The 16267-nt window shown below is 35.9% G+C and overlaps 1 protein-coding gene across 1 annotated transcript in view; it reads right to left on the bottom strand.

The window, feature by feature from the left end:
• Positions 1-16267, bottom strand: part of LOC131439655 (uncharacterized) — a 64965-nt gene that overhangs the window by 9879 nt on the left and 38819 nt on the right. The window lies entirely within an intron of this gene.

Here is a 16267-nt window from a genome sequence, read left to right as displayed (position 1 = left end):
GAGTTCTGGTGCAAAGCAAGTTGCTGTTGGTGGTGGCCGGGTGGGAGTTCGTGCCGATTTCATTACCGTGCCTTTTAGATCATTCGCTGAGAGACGGATTAAATAAATGCGAATTCTTAATCTGATGGGGTGAAGTAGTGTACTGAGTCAAGCACGCATTACTTAAGTTAAATCCGCATTTCAATCGCTTCGTTTTTTTGAATGGATTTCAATTCATCGTCACCGTCAAATGTTTCTAGTAGGTGTTATAGAGACTGGGTTGATTCAGAAATAGTAGTTGACTTATGGTAACAGTTTTTTCAGCATCAGCGATTCAATGGTCGCATAGAGCTTCCTTATTCCGCCATGGTTTGGTTACCCGGTTAAATAACCCAAGCAACCAATAAACATTATTATAGGTAGTAAAACAGCCTCATATTTAATCCGAAAATTATTCTACCTCTGAATGTGAAAATTTATGTGTTGGAAATCAAGATTCGAGCATATTCAGAATTTTGAATGTCCATTTGCCATTAAGATGCACTATCGCAATGATTAGCTGTATATTATGTCCATCATTGGCAGTTAATCAGTCTTGAGAGCAGAGCCATAGTGAGCATATCTGGCGCCCGAGGCGAACTCAAAAATAGTGACCCCGTCAATTTTTCAACACACATCATGAAGACGAACACACATTATTTCATTTTTCTGTAAGGTTATCTCAAGTAACCTTTTTCAATTTTAGTAAATACTTGTAGCTCTCTTGAGTGTAACATCATAATTCTCGCATAAGAACAGTTTTTCAAAAGTTTCGTGAATGCATTGGTATAAATAAGAAATCTAACTAATAAAAATTATTTTGTTGTGAAAAATCATCATTTATATCAATCAGCTACGTTGCGTCAAAACTAGTGCAAGCGTTCTGAAAGTAAAACATAAAAATCAATCGTGTACGTATTTCCTCTTTTTTGCGTTTTGAAATTTCTTTGATGTCAATAAATGCAACGGTAGAACATCAAAATTAAACCACACATTGACACGAAAGTAGTTTTGTGAGGGAATTGCATTAACAATGTTTAATTGTTAAATTCTCGATTTAGATATTTTGTTTTCGGTGAGTTATTCTTGTAAGTTGTTAGACCATGCAAAAGGTTTTACGATAGCTTCAAAACGACCTAAAAGCTACTATATTACTGGAATTTTTTTATTTAAAAGATATTTTATTCAGGCCTGTTTGCGTACAAGTTTTACGTGGCCGATTTAGCTGAGTTTTTAAATAATTTTTTTTTGTATTGGATCTCGTTGTCACCCTTTTTCTAGGGGGAGAGGAGCTTCCATTTTCCTCCTGCGAGGATTGAAGCGCACTTCGTTCGTGGTTCGTCTCGTCATCCATTGCCGCATCGGTGGTATTGTTGTTGATTTCGTTGCTGGTTGCTGTAGATGCGCTTTGTTGTACATTGTTTGCAGTTGCTGGTTGGTTGGATGGTAAGCTGTTAACTGCAGCTGGTGTACTTTGTTCTATAGGGGATACGTTGGATGGTTTCGTTGAAGAGGATGCTTCACTGTTGTTGGTGACTGTCACAGGTGTACTGGGGTTGCTTGGGGTTGATGTGAAGGAAGCACCGTTGTCCTTTGGTATAGTTGTCTCCTTGTCCGGTTTATCACATGGCTTACCGTAGTGAACAGCTTTTTGGCAATATTGACATGTGGCCATCTGATTGTCATAGGTAACAAGTGATTTGCACGGTATTCTTGTATCCTGACCGAATGTCACATAAGAAGGTATAGGCCTCCTCAAGCGCATGCGTAACAAACGTACGCCATTTAGAATACCGGGGAAAAAATTCTTCCACTTTTCTTTTTCGATAGAGAGAATCTCTCCGTATTGGGACATAGTTTTGCGAATATAGCGATCGATGATGCTTGAGGGAAGATCATGCACACGCACTTCTATAGCACTATCTTCCATATATACTGGAATGTTGTACTTGATATTTTCATGCTCCACATAGTGCACATTATTATTGTCTTTAGCGAATTGAATTGCATCCAACTCTTTATAGAACTGGATATAAACAACATTATTTGTCTTATTGCATTGAAGTAAATGCACACGTTTTATGTCAAGATGCATTTGCTCCTTAAGCAAACCTTCAAGTTCTCGTATCGAAGGTCGAATTTTGCACTGTCTGAAGTCAACAATAATTGTATTCTTTCGTACCGACGGTAGCTTTTGTTCGTTTTGATGGAAAATGTCTTAGCAATGCCTGAAACTTAGAGATAAAAAATTTCAAAAATATTTTTAAATCGACTATGCAACTTAGATTTTTTTTAGATTTCTGAAACAACCTTTATTTGATGCCAAATGTTCGAGAGTTTGAAACTTCGGAATAGAAAATTTAGGAAAAAAAACAGAATCTAAACAGATCTAAAATTTCAATTTTTTTAAAATTTTTAACTCGACTATAGAAGGCAACATGTAATAGAATTGCATGAAATATCGACTATTCTAAACATTTGGCTTCGAACTTCAACCCTTATGGTGATTTTTTGGCTTTGACTTTCAACCCTTATGGTGATTTTTTGGTGCCTAATATTGGCATGTGCATAGTATGAAACACCACAAAGAAATAGTTCTTTGGGTTGTTTTAGCTGTTGACGTAGGACTACACAACTATTGTCAAAATCACTGTTAGTTTCATTTTGGAAGCATTTATCTTCTGTGTTCCTCATATCTTTATTAGTACCACGGTGAAATGCACTTTCGATATTTTTTTCTCGAATTTTGAACTTGAAAGAAAATCAGTAGAACTCCGACAAAAATCATTGCCTTTCATGCAAGATGAACGACGCTTCAAAATCCCCAGAAAGCTGATGAGCATAGAATCCTTTTCGCACGGCACAAACGAACCGCATAGAATGCAAGTCGATTCAATACTAACTTTGATTGTGAGAAGAGGCTCACTTTAAATAGTCGTGTCCATTCTATGCGAAATGCAAAGATATTTAATTTAAACGAAATTGTCATCTCTGTCAGGAGAAGCTAGGAGTATGGCGTGGTAAACATGGAAAATTATACATTGTTGGTTATTTATTAAAGTTTCGACCACGAACTATCTCAAATATATAATTTTTACGTTTCGTCTTTGACTCATCAGTGCAGAGCAGTTCAAATTGAACTGCTTAGTGCTAAACTCGGCAGTTCAATTTGAACCGCTAAGTAGACGTAAAGGGTCTGCTACTTACAGAACACGTTTTGTTTTGCAACGGAGTTTTCGACTATTTCTGGCCGATGCAGGTATGGTCATTTAGGGGTTAGCCAAATTTTGTGCTACGGCACATAACCGTTTTCATTATTTTTACGTTTCGTCTTTTTCGCTAAGCAGACGGTTCAAATTGAACTGCCGAGTTTAGCACAAAGCAGTTCAATTTGAACTGCTCTGCACTGATGAGTCAAAGACAATATCTTTTGACAATATCTGTCACAATTGACCTTGAAAACAAAATATGTTATCAGACTTAGATTTCGCACGGTAATAGCTATCCAACAAGCCATAGATTGTTAAAATCCGTCCATTTTTAACGGAGATGACGATATTTTTGTGTAAGCCTTATTCCAGTAGTAGGAGTTTTGAGCGCTGTATGAAAAAGCAATGCTTGGGAGTAATGTGAAACACGATTATTTATACTGTTGCATACAATTGTCTCTAAATAAAAAAATGGCTGAGTACAACATCCATTCGTTTGTTCTTGGCAACATAATCGTTCGAATATGACATTTGTAAAAAAGATGATGGTAGCATTTTCGAGTTGAAAGCAATTATATTGTTTTAAAGTACTTACAGCAATAAATGCTGGAAGAACATAACACCCATATACCATTCGAATCAGTTCGTCGAGATCAGCAAATGCGTGTGTGACAAATAATTTCACTCAATGTTCTCGGAGATGTTCTACAAACTCAGATTCATATGAAAAGTCGTATGCTCCCAAACAAGGTTGCTGAATTACATTTAGATCCGACTTCTGGTTCCGGAACTATAGGATGATATGTGAACCGGAATTAAAATAATGTAACTCATTTTTCTCGTAGATGTTGAACCGATCTAAGAACCACATAAGATTTAAATGAAAGGTCTTAAGATTCTATAAAACATTTTGCTTTTTAGTCAGATCCAACTTCCGGTTTAGAGGGATACATGGTGGTTCGTTAAAAAAATGTCCATTCCACATACATTATTCGGGTTTATCAGGTTTGCAGATTTGGATTATTTCAGTTTTAGTGATATTCAGTTTTCGATTCGGAAGATACCCAAAAATTCAACTCGCACTACGATTCCTCTAAGATGACTACACTGATATTCAAACATTTTGAATCAAATGTAAACAATACAGCTCCTCAGGTGAATTTAACTGACTTCGGCTACAACGATTTTCGAATTCCGCTTCCAGTATTGAATCGTTTCTCACAGCTCAATCGTTTTCTCAAAATAGACCAAATCGAATTTCAAACACAAAAATTCAATGTAAAGGATCCCATACAAAATTAATGAATTTAATCCAATTCTGAATTCCGATTCTGGAATTACAGAATGATGAGTTTTAAAAATTCAAACCGATATTGAAGACTACCATCCCAAGAAAACTTCAAAGTTGGACTCAAAACTATTGCAATTCATTCGTCATATTAATTTATGGTTATACGAATTCTTTAAGGTTATGCTGGTTCCTGAATACCGGCTCTAGTAGTACCGTAAATAACACTAAACTCTAAAGTGGAACTTATTTCGATATCTCATGGAATGTTTAATCGATTGACACACTTTTAAATTCAAATTCAATCCGATTTGCAGTTTCGACATTACACAGTACTATGAGAATGAAATCCATGCCCAGTGAATGACATAAGCGAGACAGTAGTTTCAAAATTGTGTTTTTTCTTTCATTTGCCCTTTCAGTCATTTGCAATTTTCAGTGAAAATCCCATAGTAACTGCATTCAACCGAAGCTGTGAGAATCGAAAATGACAGAAAAAGGTTTCACAATAACTTTTACCTGTTGGTGCTCGAATTTGTAGCAGTTTTGGTTTCCAAAGAGTTTCTGGTAAGTAATTACTTCGAATTGTCATATTTTAGTCACTATTTATAGCGAAGCGTCACTGATTTTCAATACATCGATGAAAGAATGAGAATTGAAATTCTGCTGATGCTCCCTGAATACGTTAGTTTGGTTTCGTCTTGGCATAGAGGAAAGAGTAGTTTTTTTTACAATGAGAAATGTTACTTGGGGTGTGTCCATATTTCCTTGGCCACTGTTGAGATTGACCAATAAACTGAAACCTAATTTCATAAGCAGACTTAAAAAAATAGAACTAAAATAATATGTAAAATAATTGATTCATATCTCCATCGTATCGGACTTCTAGAGGGTGAAGAGGCTTTTGCCTGTTAAGTTTTGTTAGAGAGTTCGATTCACGTTGCTATTTTGACTTGGGTATGGGCAATCCGTTCGCGAAAGGTTCAAAAGATCTAGTTCTTCTAGAAGAATGAGTGAACTAAAGTTCTTTGACCTCTGAAAATGTGCACAAAAGTGAACTTACACAGAACCGGAAAACAACCTAATTTTAAGTACGTTCCACCCAATTTGGGGGTTCCGTTCAATAACCTAATTTTAGGAAAAGTGGCTCTAGGTAGTTTCCGTAAGGCACGTGCAAAAATACTTAAAGATGAGTTATATTTACTCTACAGTTGAGTCGTATTGACTCAATTTCGGGTTGATACGGTTTACTTAACTTTAGCCCATTAAACGAAACTGCTATTTGCTATTTACTACTTGGTTTTTAGTTTTAAATAAAAATTTAATACCATATTACCCAAGTAACAATTTTTGTTACGCTAGCTTGTTTGTGACTAGTTTGCAACCAGATATTTGAGTGATTGTTACTAACATCTAACCACTTGCATGACTCAAAAAGCGCAGTTTCTACTAGTTGTTAGGTCGGCTAAAAATAAGTTGTCGTTACGTTGTAATGTCATACTGAAAGAACTTATCTTTTCATAACTTGAAAATAACTTGTTTTCAAGTAAACTAGTTGAAACTTAGTCACCATCGACATAATAAACATTGAATGAATACAGAACACTTTTCTATCATAAAAAAAAGCAGAAGAGTACTTTAAATAACAAACTTGATACAAGGTACAAATTTCACAACGATTTTGAAAATGTCGAGCGGAATTAAATTTTACTTAACTGTTTTTTCACGCGCCTTCAATCAAAATCTGTTTATAAAGATATAAAAAATAAACAACAAAATAACCCAAATGTTCAATATTATTCCAAGTAGCGCGATTTCTCATCATTTTAAATTCATATATTATGAGAATTATAATATTATCACAATCGATGTTCAATCCCTATATTATTTTCTTCGCGTTTAGAACAAAAATGACTATTCTGCCTTCCACTATTTTCGGCAAAAAGTAGTTTTGAAACAAGTAATATCCTGGTTTTATTTATGTTTCATACACTTCTTGAGACTCCATATTGTGTTCGCCATATTCAAGCCAACAAAGGTTGTTTTGTTTGCATTTTCGTTATCATAACGTTGGGAAAACCTACCGATAACTATCTGAATCAATGAAGAAATTATATGTTATAATCTTATAATATCTAAGTTATTACTACATCAATTCACAGTAACGATTTACATATACGCTTACGTATTTATAATGGTTTTGCAACGGAAAATAAACCTTTTTTCAACTAGTAGCTAAAAGCATAGCTGTGATCAAAGATATGTTAGAATCAAGTAACGATAACTTACAAATGATAGTTAGTTCAATGTTTACGTTATAAGGAAACACTGCTGTCACCTTGTTTTAACCAGTATAACATAAAAAAAACATGTTCTTGCTCTTGTTGCACCACAGTTGGGTTAAGTGGTATCAAAACTAGTTACGGGTTGCTACTATTGAAGTCAAATAAACTTATTTTCAACTAGTAGCTAGAAGCATTGTTGTGATTAAAGATATGTTTGGATTCAGTAACGATAGCTTATAAATTATATTTAATTCAATATGACACAAAGATGTTATTATTGGAAACCTAAATAACTATGATGAACCATTGCTATCACCATGTTTTAACCAGTATAACATAAAAAACATATTCGTGCTCTTGTTGCAACATAGTTTGGACTTTGTCGTATCAGAACTAGTTGCGGATTGCTACTTGGGTAGCTATACGAATCCTTGGGCATTTTCAAAAAAACATAGTATTGCTTGAAATAACAATTCATTGTACATTACCGAATAGTGCAGTTTGAGATATTGTGATACTGAATTTCATTTGACAGGAATGAAATCCCATCAATTAAAGATTTACGTCACTCTCTCGGTACAATCGACTGTGGAAGAAAGTGAAATCGAACTTTACGGCCCATAGCTCATAGGTTCCACCATCGAAAACGTTTCCAGCATTCCAAACGAGCAATGGTATTGACATGTTGTACGAACAATTGCAATGAAGTTAAAACAAAACAAGTTTAAGCCAGTCTGTCAAAGCAGCATCTTCCCCTGCTTCACTGGCGGAGGCGCTAAGCTCAACGAATACACACATTGCTGGGGTTCGTCGGGATTGTAAAAATTTACCAATTCGGTACGAAATTGACATTTATGAATTCTTTCATTTAAATTTTGATTTACACATCCAGTTCGAGAAATTAATCAAATTATTTGAAAATTTTAATGTTTATTTTAAATTTTAAACCGAAATCTAGGTAAATCTGAAAATTATCTGTCAGATTAAAATATTAAAGTTTCGGTAGCTAAACAGTTTGACGAGCACCCGGCGGTTCAAATCTCGGTAAAAGTTTACCGAGATTCGAATAAAATATCTAAGTGTGTTTGAAGCTGCTGCAGCATGCGGTGCGGTTTCCCATTCCGTTTTGTGGTTGATGCGATGCGGTGTATCCAATCACCGCCTACATCCTCTTTGCGACGGACCCTGCTGCATACTGCTTAGATAGCTGGTGCTAACGGCCTATCAAAGTCGGTTCGCTTTTGCAAGAGAGGGAAATTGCAATTTACCGATAAAGTCGCTTGTTTGGTGACAGTGAAAGTAGAATCCACACGCAACCGAGGAGCGGTTGTGAACATACTCTCGTCAAGGTGCGGGTTTGTTGCTTCACCTCTGCCACTGTCACGGTACAAACCGAATATGCAACTGCGGAAGAAATGCTCGTTCCGAAAGAGCATGTGCAGCTTCAACTTGTTCAGGTAGTCAGGTAGGTTCAAGTGTTATCTCATCGCATCGAAACAACAACTAGCAATGATCGGAGTTTTCAATGCTTTTAAAAGCCGGTTTGTTTACTGGCTACGGTGAGCTTTATTTTTGCTCTACGAGTTTGGCGACGGAAATGTCTGTCAATAAAAACTGGACCGAAAGCCCGAACTGGTAATGAATTCGATCACGGGAACGGTACTCTAAATTTTTAAATTTTTACTGAAAGCCAATTAATCCGTGCGTTTATTGGCCTCTAATTGGGTCATAAATTCCTACAGAAAATAATTCACGCGCCATTGAATTTGTGATTGGTGCGATAGAAAACTGCACAAATCGAGTTCGATGGATCGCAGTGACTGTCAAAACTAGTGGAAAAGATGACTGTTAGGCCGTGACTGTGCCCGGAGATTTGAATGCATTCATCGGGGAACTTTGAACTTACAACTGCTACCTCAACTGGCCTTGAGTAATACTGGAATCGGAGTGTACGCTTGTGTACAATCCAGCTTTCGCCAAAATACACATCAAAAGAATTGTCAAACGAGCAAGAAAATGTCCCCAGTCGATGTTCTTTTATGATGGCAATTGATGAGTGAATCATTAGCATGATATTTTAAACAGTGAAGTGAACATGAAAGGAGTCAGCTTACCAACTTCGCCGATGTTGAATTGTCTGCTCAGGTGACTGTAAATTTTAAGTATTTAATTGGCCTTCAAACCCAAACCTACTTGAAACAACTTTCACTCTTCTTGAGTCATGATTTTATGTAGAAATTGGCATAGTTTTGTGGGCATATGCTGAGGCTATATTTACCTAAGATGTCGAAGTTCGTTGTAGAATGATGATACATTCCAATTCTAACACTAATCGGATTTTGCAATTTGCTAAATTTATTTACATAAAAGCCAACCAAAATGTTATTACTGTGTCCAGATTAGGAAGAAGCCGAACAGTAAAGAATGATTTTTTTGCTGGTATCTTTTTGGCAACACTGTTTTTGACAGATCACTCGTGAATCGTGTCTTGTGTCGTGTCATTATCAAACTTGTTCATAATTTAATTATGAATGGGCGCTGTCACAGTTGGAAGAAGATCCACTTTTCTATCGAAAAAATATGTTCAGTGACGAAACTAATTTCTGGTTGAATGGATACGTCAACAAGCAAAATTGCCGCATCTGGAGTGAAGACCAGTCCAAAGCATTGCAAGAGCTACCAATGCATCTAAAAAAGTCACTGTTTGGTGCGGATTATGGGCCGGTCATTCGTGAAATACCGGCTGACATGTTCGAGAGAGTATGCGAAAACAAAACTGGACCTTGTGCATGGGCCATGGGCCATCAAACAGTTCGAATAAATCTTATATTCTAGAACACGTGAAATTGTGTGATTTGAAAATTGTATGGCTTAAAATCGAATGAACCAAAAGAATAGATCGATAGCAACAACGCGACTTGAACCGAGAAACATTGGATCACAAAGCACGTCAGTTAATCGACTAAACCACAGAAGCACAAATCTGCTCTGGATGAATAATTGGTATATATAAGTCCATACAGCGGCAATTGGTATCCGAATGCAAATTACACTCGAAGTCTGTAGCATTCTGTACGAGTGGAATATTGCGTCATTTGAAAAGTTAAGTATTTATGAATTGTATCATTTGTAGAATTATGTCACCTGTAAAATTCATAATTTTTTTCTGTGCAATATGACCTGTCAATATTGGTGCATATTACGTGAACTTCAGTGATCCAAATACACATAATGGGAATGACAGTACCAGCCCGCTTACCCCCTTTTCACCTCATCTCACTTTATTAGTTGTGTCTCTGGGAGAACTTTCTTTCGCATTCCGATAGGATACTGAGAGCGGTTGATGAAAATTGATTGATGTTACGTAGAAAACCTCAAAAAATAGACTGCAAATAGATTCCATGACTCCATGTTGTACCGTTTTACCCCATTTTATTCTTAAATTGAGTAACTTTGGCTTCAGATTTGGAAAATGGTTCGAATGTTACTAAGAATAAAACAAAACTTAACCGCAATTAGCCTTTCGGTGAATTAGGGTAAAGCCGACGACACGACCAGGCACTCTAAAGAAAAATCGAAATAAAAAGTGTCCGTGAACGAATCACCACCAGTTACCGCAATATTGAGGGTCCCCTTGTTAATCATAGAAATAATCATCTGCAGCAACACTGCTTTGGTTACTATGCGTCAGTCACCAAGGAAATTCAATATTATAAATAAACAAACACATTGAAAAAGCATTCCGTTTCATTGCCAATAGTTACACAAACATTGGCTCAATAGGATTTAATTTAATAACGAAGGATTTTACATGCGATCTATTACCGTAGCGCATCAAAAATCCAGATCCGACTGGAAAATCTATAAAACTTTTTAAAGATACGAAAAAAGTGAGAATCGTGAAGTTTATTTCATCAGTTTTGAATAAAATATAAATTAAACACATAACATTAGCAGGACCATGATCTATCATGAAAATCAAAATAATAGAAAATAATAAAAACGCTGTGTTTTGCGTATTTCTACTAAATTCCTTTTTTCATTCATACACCCGCAACGTGTTCTGTAAACGGAAAATGCGCTTAATTATCTAATTGTTCTGGTTTTAAATACACTAATACTCGGACTTTAAATCGGATTTAAATACATGAATACTCTGACTTCTTGAAAAATTACGATAGTGTTGAAATAGAGACAGATGTCTGCTCTAGGGTTAGCAATAGTAATTGGACATAAAAATTGGTTTGTCAAAATGATATATGAAAGTGTCTCACACAACGTTTATATCCGCTTTGACCATTTTTTGAAAACATTTAGGTTATATGAAAACTTTTAAAAATGTATTCACTGTCGTATTTAGTAATATCTATGTAGATGTACTTCGAAGTAATCCATGAACGAATTATTTTTTCTACTCGTTTGTGCACTCGTTCGATTGTTGTATCATGCCTCCATTTTGAGAATCTATTCAAGAGATATTTTTCGATACTTCGTAGAAATGGTAAAGTTAGGTGCTCTGGAAAATCTTTTTCAAAATTTTTGAGTCTGAAAGAATTGAATATTCAGTTACTTTTGCTACAATCTAGTTATAGTTTGGCAGATTTTCAAAGTCCCCAATCAAAGATGCATTGTTGTCGTTCGGATTTTCAAGAGATGGTGGGCCATTCAAATCCAGTTGATTCGTAACTGAAATACTGGAGAACTTTGGCGCATGCTTGTACTGGTGGAAGAGCAATACATCATTATAAATAAAACTAAAAGTTGTCGAGAATATCGCGATAACAATCCTTTACATTAACATAGTGTTTCACTAAATCCTCAAGCGAAATGATCCTCGTGATTCTTTAGAGAGTGCTACTTCACTACGAAGATATTCCATTTTGTGGATATTTGCACCATTGTTGTTCTACGAAAATAGTAAATATGAAACTAAGGTTACGGTAACTGTCATTCTAAAACAACAATTTATCTGCGTGCGTTGCCAGTTTCAAACATTTTTTGAACAATTTCACTTTGACATTTCGAGTTACTAAGGGGTAGTTAAATTTGCGATACAGTTTTGAATAGCGAGTGGCAGGTCGTGTCGTCGGTAAAGCGGTATAACAAGATTCGTGCGGTCATTGAATCTATTCGACATCTTGTTTTTAGCCCTGTCTTCGTAATATCAATCGATTTTCATCAACCGCAATCAGCCTCCTTTCGGAATGCAAAGAAAATTCAACCAATGATACGATTTATGAAATAAATTTTGGTAAAACGGATTAAATTAGCTAGTATTGTAATTCCCATTGTAATCAATTGGATCACAGAAGTTTTGTAGGTAATACGAACCAATATTGATAGATCGTAGTGGACCTGCTTTTGGATTGTAAATCATATTTCAACTAAATATTATAATTAGAAAAGAAATGGGGTAAAACGGTGCAACGATTTTGTTGCTGACATTTTATATTATTTTTCTATATCACAAACACTCTATTCGGTCTTCTACAAGTAATTCGGTTTTAAGCTCTGTATTGTATTCAAGCTTAACTACCGTTCTTCTACAAGTTATTCGGTAGTTAAGCTTGAAAACAATTAAGTACAAGAAGGGAACTTTGAATATGATAGCGTTTCGTGCGGTCCTTCTAAATACGTGGAATTGATTTACCAATTTACCATTTTGACCATTTTACAACAAAAAAGTGCTTAGTGGTAAGCTGAATCATGCTTTCAAAAGAAATCGTCACATTTTTGGTCCATTTTTTCCCACTGTGCAGTGGTTTGTAGCACTTTTCCGTTAACTCGAAGCAAGCGTTTGCTATTGTGACTTTACTCTATCGCTTTAATTTGTGTGCTGGCTGCGCTCGCTACCATTGGTTTGGACCTTATTGAAGCCCTGTTTTTAGAAGATCGGATCAATGAGGCGGTCACAGGTTTGTAACACAGTCCCGGGCCTAACACATAGATGGCGCTAGTTTTATTGCAGTCACCTTTTGCCTTTCTCATATAGAAAGGCTATGCAATCACTGTGAACACCGACTTTTTAACCGAGGCCCGGAGGACCAAATCTCATATACCATTCGACTCAGCTCGACGAACTGAGCAAATGTCTGTGTGTGTATGTGTGTATGTATGTAACAAAAATATGCACTCACTTTTCTCGGAGATGTCTGAACCGATTTTCACAAACTAATGGCGTTTTCGTTTTTAATTTGCACTACACCGGTGCAGTGCTACACTGAGGCATGAATAAACGAACAAAAATGACGAAAACATAAACAGTAACCATTGACTACAATTAACGATTCCATTGCACAGAGCTACACCAAACTTTTGATGAGTGCTACACCAGTGGTATCGGTGCAGAAAAAGTGTAGCACTGGTGTAGTGCAATTGGTAAAAACGAACGGTTTAGGTGCAGCTTTCGCTACACCGGTGTAGTGCAATTTAAAAACGAAAACGACATAAGATTCAAATAAAATGTCTTATAGTCCCATAGCCTGCTATTGAATTTCATTTGGAATTCTAGAATTCTAGAACATTTTATCTAGATCCGACTTCCGGTTCCAGAACTAAAGCGTCATAAATGAAAAATTACCAATTTCATTAGTATTTTTTCACAAACGATGGTCAAAAACAGGTACAAATACCATAAAACTGTCTGATAAACTCTTCTAGTTTGCAGAGCTTGTTAGTTTATGGGCATAAATTTGGCACTACTGGTCCCCCTTTTCCTGTTCCGGAAGCACCGAAAGTGGCACAGAAAAACTTAAAAAATATAACTCACTTCGATTTATCTGCTATGCTTGAACCGATTTTCACATATCTTGATTTGAATTAAAGCTCATATTATCTTCAAAGCTACTGGGAAATTTCACCCGGATACGACTTTCGGTTCCGCAGTTACTTAGCGATGAGTGTCAAAGTTTTCAAATTGCCATTAAGATTGACAATATGTACCACACCGAAAGAAGAAGAAAACACAAAACAAACGATGCGTGCTTTGTAATATTTCGTACACACTATAATGAAAAATTTATTTGAAAAAATATGCAATTTTCACAGCCAGTAGTGCAGTAATAGCGTTCCAGTTGTGTAGTGATATCAATAATAATAATAATAATAATAATAATAATAATAATAATAATAATAATAATAATAATAATAATAATAATAATAATAATAATAATAATAATAATAATAATAATAATAATAACAATAATAATAATAAAATCCCTGTCCACCATCTTCATTGGAACTAACAAGTTTTTTTTCTGTCACAAACTTCCCCCTTTCCCCGTATCTTCATTATCTCGATGGCTACTAATTAGATCTCTGTAATTTTCAGACATTTTGTTTCCATACCCCCTTTTTACCTCGCTTTCCACAATATTTACTTTTTTTCATTCTCTTCCGTAACATCCCATCACCGCCCACGGAAGACCGCTCCAGTCGATGACCAGCATGCGGGCCACCCGCCGGACCTTCGTAGCCTGGGGGTGTTTCCCGCGGACCCACACGAACCGAAGGAAGCCGCCATAGATGTTTAACAACGCCATCTGGAAGACTCATGCAACATTCAATTCACCAACCACTGCCGATCGCCAGCTGAAAGCTCGATTTTCGAAAATCCGATACGACATAATCTAATGATATTATTCTAGTTTTAAGTTAGTCGTTAATTAAGATTAGAAAATACCCTTGGCATCTAAGAGCTTAAGCAGTGTCCCTAAAAATATATAATCTATAATCGAACAAAAAAAAAAAAAAAATAATAATAATAATAATAATAATAATAATAATAATAGCAATAATAATAATAATCCTGCTACATGTTTTATGCTGCTGATTCATGCTATTTAGCTTGACTTACATATACAGAGGTAACAGAAACGCAGGTTCGCTTCGTTTGTTAGATTTCGTTCAATTGGTTTAATCGAAATAGAGCATGAGATAGTAAGTATATGTTTAACTACGTTCAAAACTGTTCCAATTTGTAGGTCATACTTGTTGCTGGAAAACGAACCAACCTCGGCTATTCCGGTCATCTGAATCCGGTTTTGAAAGAATTGGAAATGGTGATTAAAAACTGCAAAAAGGATCTCACTCGCTTTCCTTCAAGATGGTCAAATCGATTTTCACAAACTTATAGGTTCAAAGGAAAAATCTTACAGTTTCATACGGAATTCCTAAATATGTTGTAAATATTACTTCCGGTTCCGGAACTCCAGAGTAAACAGGATTTGTAGAGTTCAATGAACAGTTGTTTTTGCGAATTCCACAGTAATATTTTTGATGTAATATGAGTAAGGCATGATTACACCACTAGGTGGATTATAACAGGTTTTTCAGTTAATACTAACTTTTGGAAGACCGTTGATAAAATCTCATGATATTCAATTCATTAGTTTGTGAGTTATTGTGCTAAGAGTGACGCTACTTTTGTTATTTTCAAAACAATGCATCAAAAACAATTTCGTGGTTTTAATTTTACGCTGCTTCTTGAAGGAAAAAATACCGTTCAAGCAAAGCAATGGCTTGAACAGTGTAATAGAAACTCCGCTCCATTAGAAACAAAAATAAAACCTTGGTTTTCTGACTTGAAACAAGGTCGTAGAGACACCGATGACGCAGCGCTCAGTGGACGTCCAAACGAGGCGGTAACATTAGGAAACATAAAAAAATCCACAAAATCATTTCGAATGATCGAAAAGTGAAGTTGCGTAAATTAGCTGACATCGTAAAGATATCAAAAGGACGTGTCTGTTTTATATTGCATCAGCATTTGACTATGAGAAAGCTCTGTTCAAAGTGGGTACCGCGTTTGCTCACTGTTGACCAAAAACGAGAACGTTTTGATGATTCTGAGCAGTGTTTGGCCATGTTTAAACGTAACAAACCGGAATTTTTTCGTCGATATGTGACAATGGATGAAACATGGATTCATCACTTCACTCCGGAATCAAAACGATCGTCATCTCAGTGGACAGCAACTGGTGAACCTCGTCGAAAGCGCCCGAAAGCACAACAATCGGCTGGAAAGGTTATAGCCTCGATATTTTGCGATGAGCGTGGTGTAATATTTAACGACTATTTTTATGAAAGGAAATACCGTACCCAGTGAATATTTCATAGTGTTATTGGAGCGTTTTAAGACTGAAATTGTATAGAAACAATGGAAAACAAAAAAAAATTGTTTCATCAAGACAACGCACCGTGTCACAAGTCAATCAAAACAATGGTAAAATTACATGAATTGAACTTCAAATTGCTTCGCCAGATTTGGCACACAGCGACTATTGGCTGTTCGCAGACCTGGAAAAAATGCTCGCGGGTAAGAAATTTTGCACGAATGAAGAGGTAAAAGATAAATCGTTCTACAAGAGTGGTATTGCAATGTTAGAGCAGTGCTGGAATCATTGCGTTGCTCTTGATGGCGATTATTGAAGTCTTTGTACAGAAACGCATGCTTATCATAGAAATTG

The sequence above is a fragment of the Malaya genurostris genome, chromosome 3, assembly GCF_030247185.1.
Source record: "Malaya genurostris strain Urasoe2022 chromosome 3, Malgen_1.1, whole genome shotgun sequence".
Lineage (NCBI taxonomy): Eukaryota > Metazoa > Arthropoda > Insecta > Diptera > Culicidae > Malaya > Malaya genurostris.
This window is presented reverse-complemented; position numbering and strand designations above follow the sequence as displayed.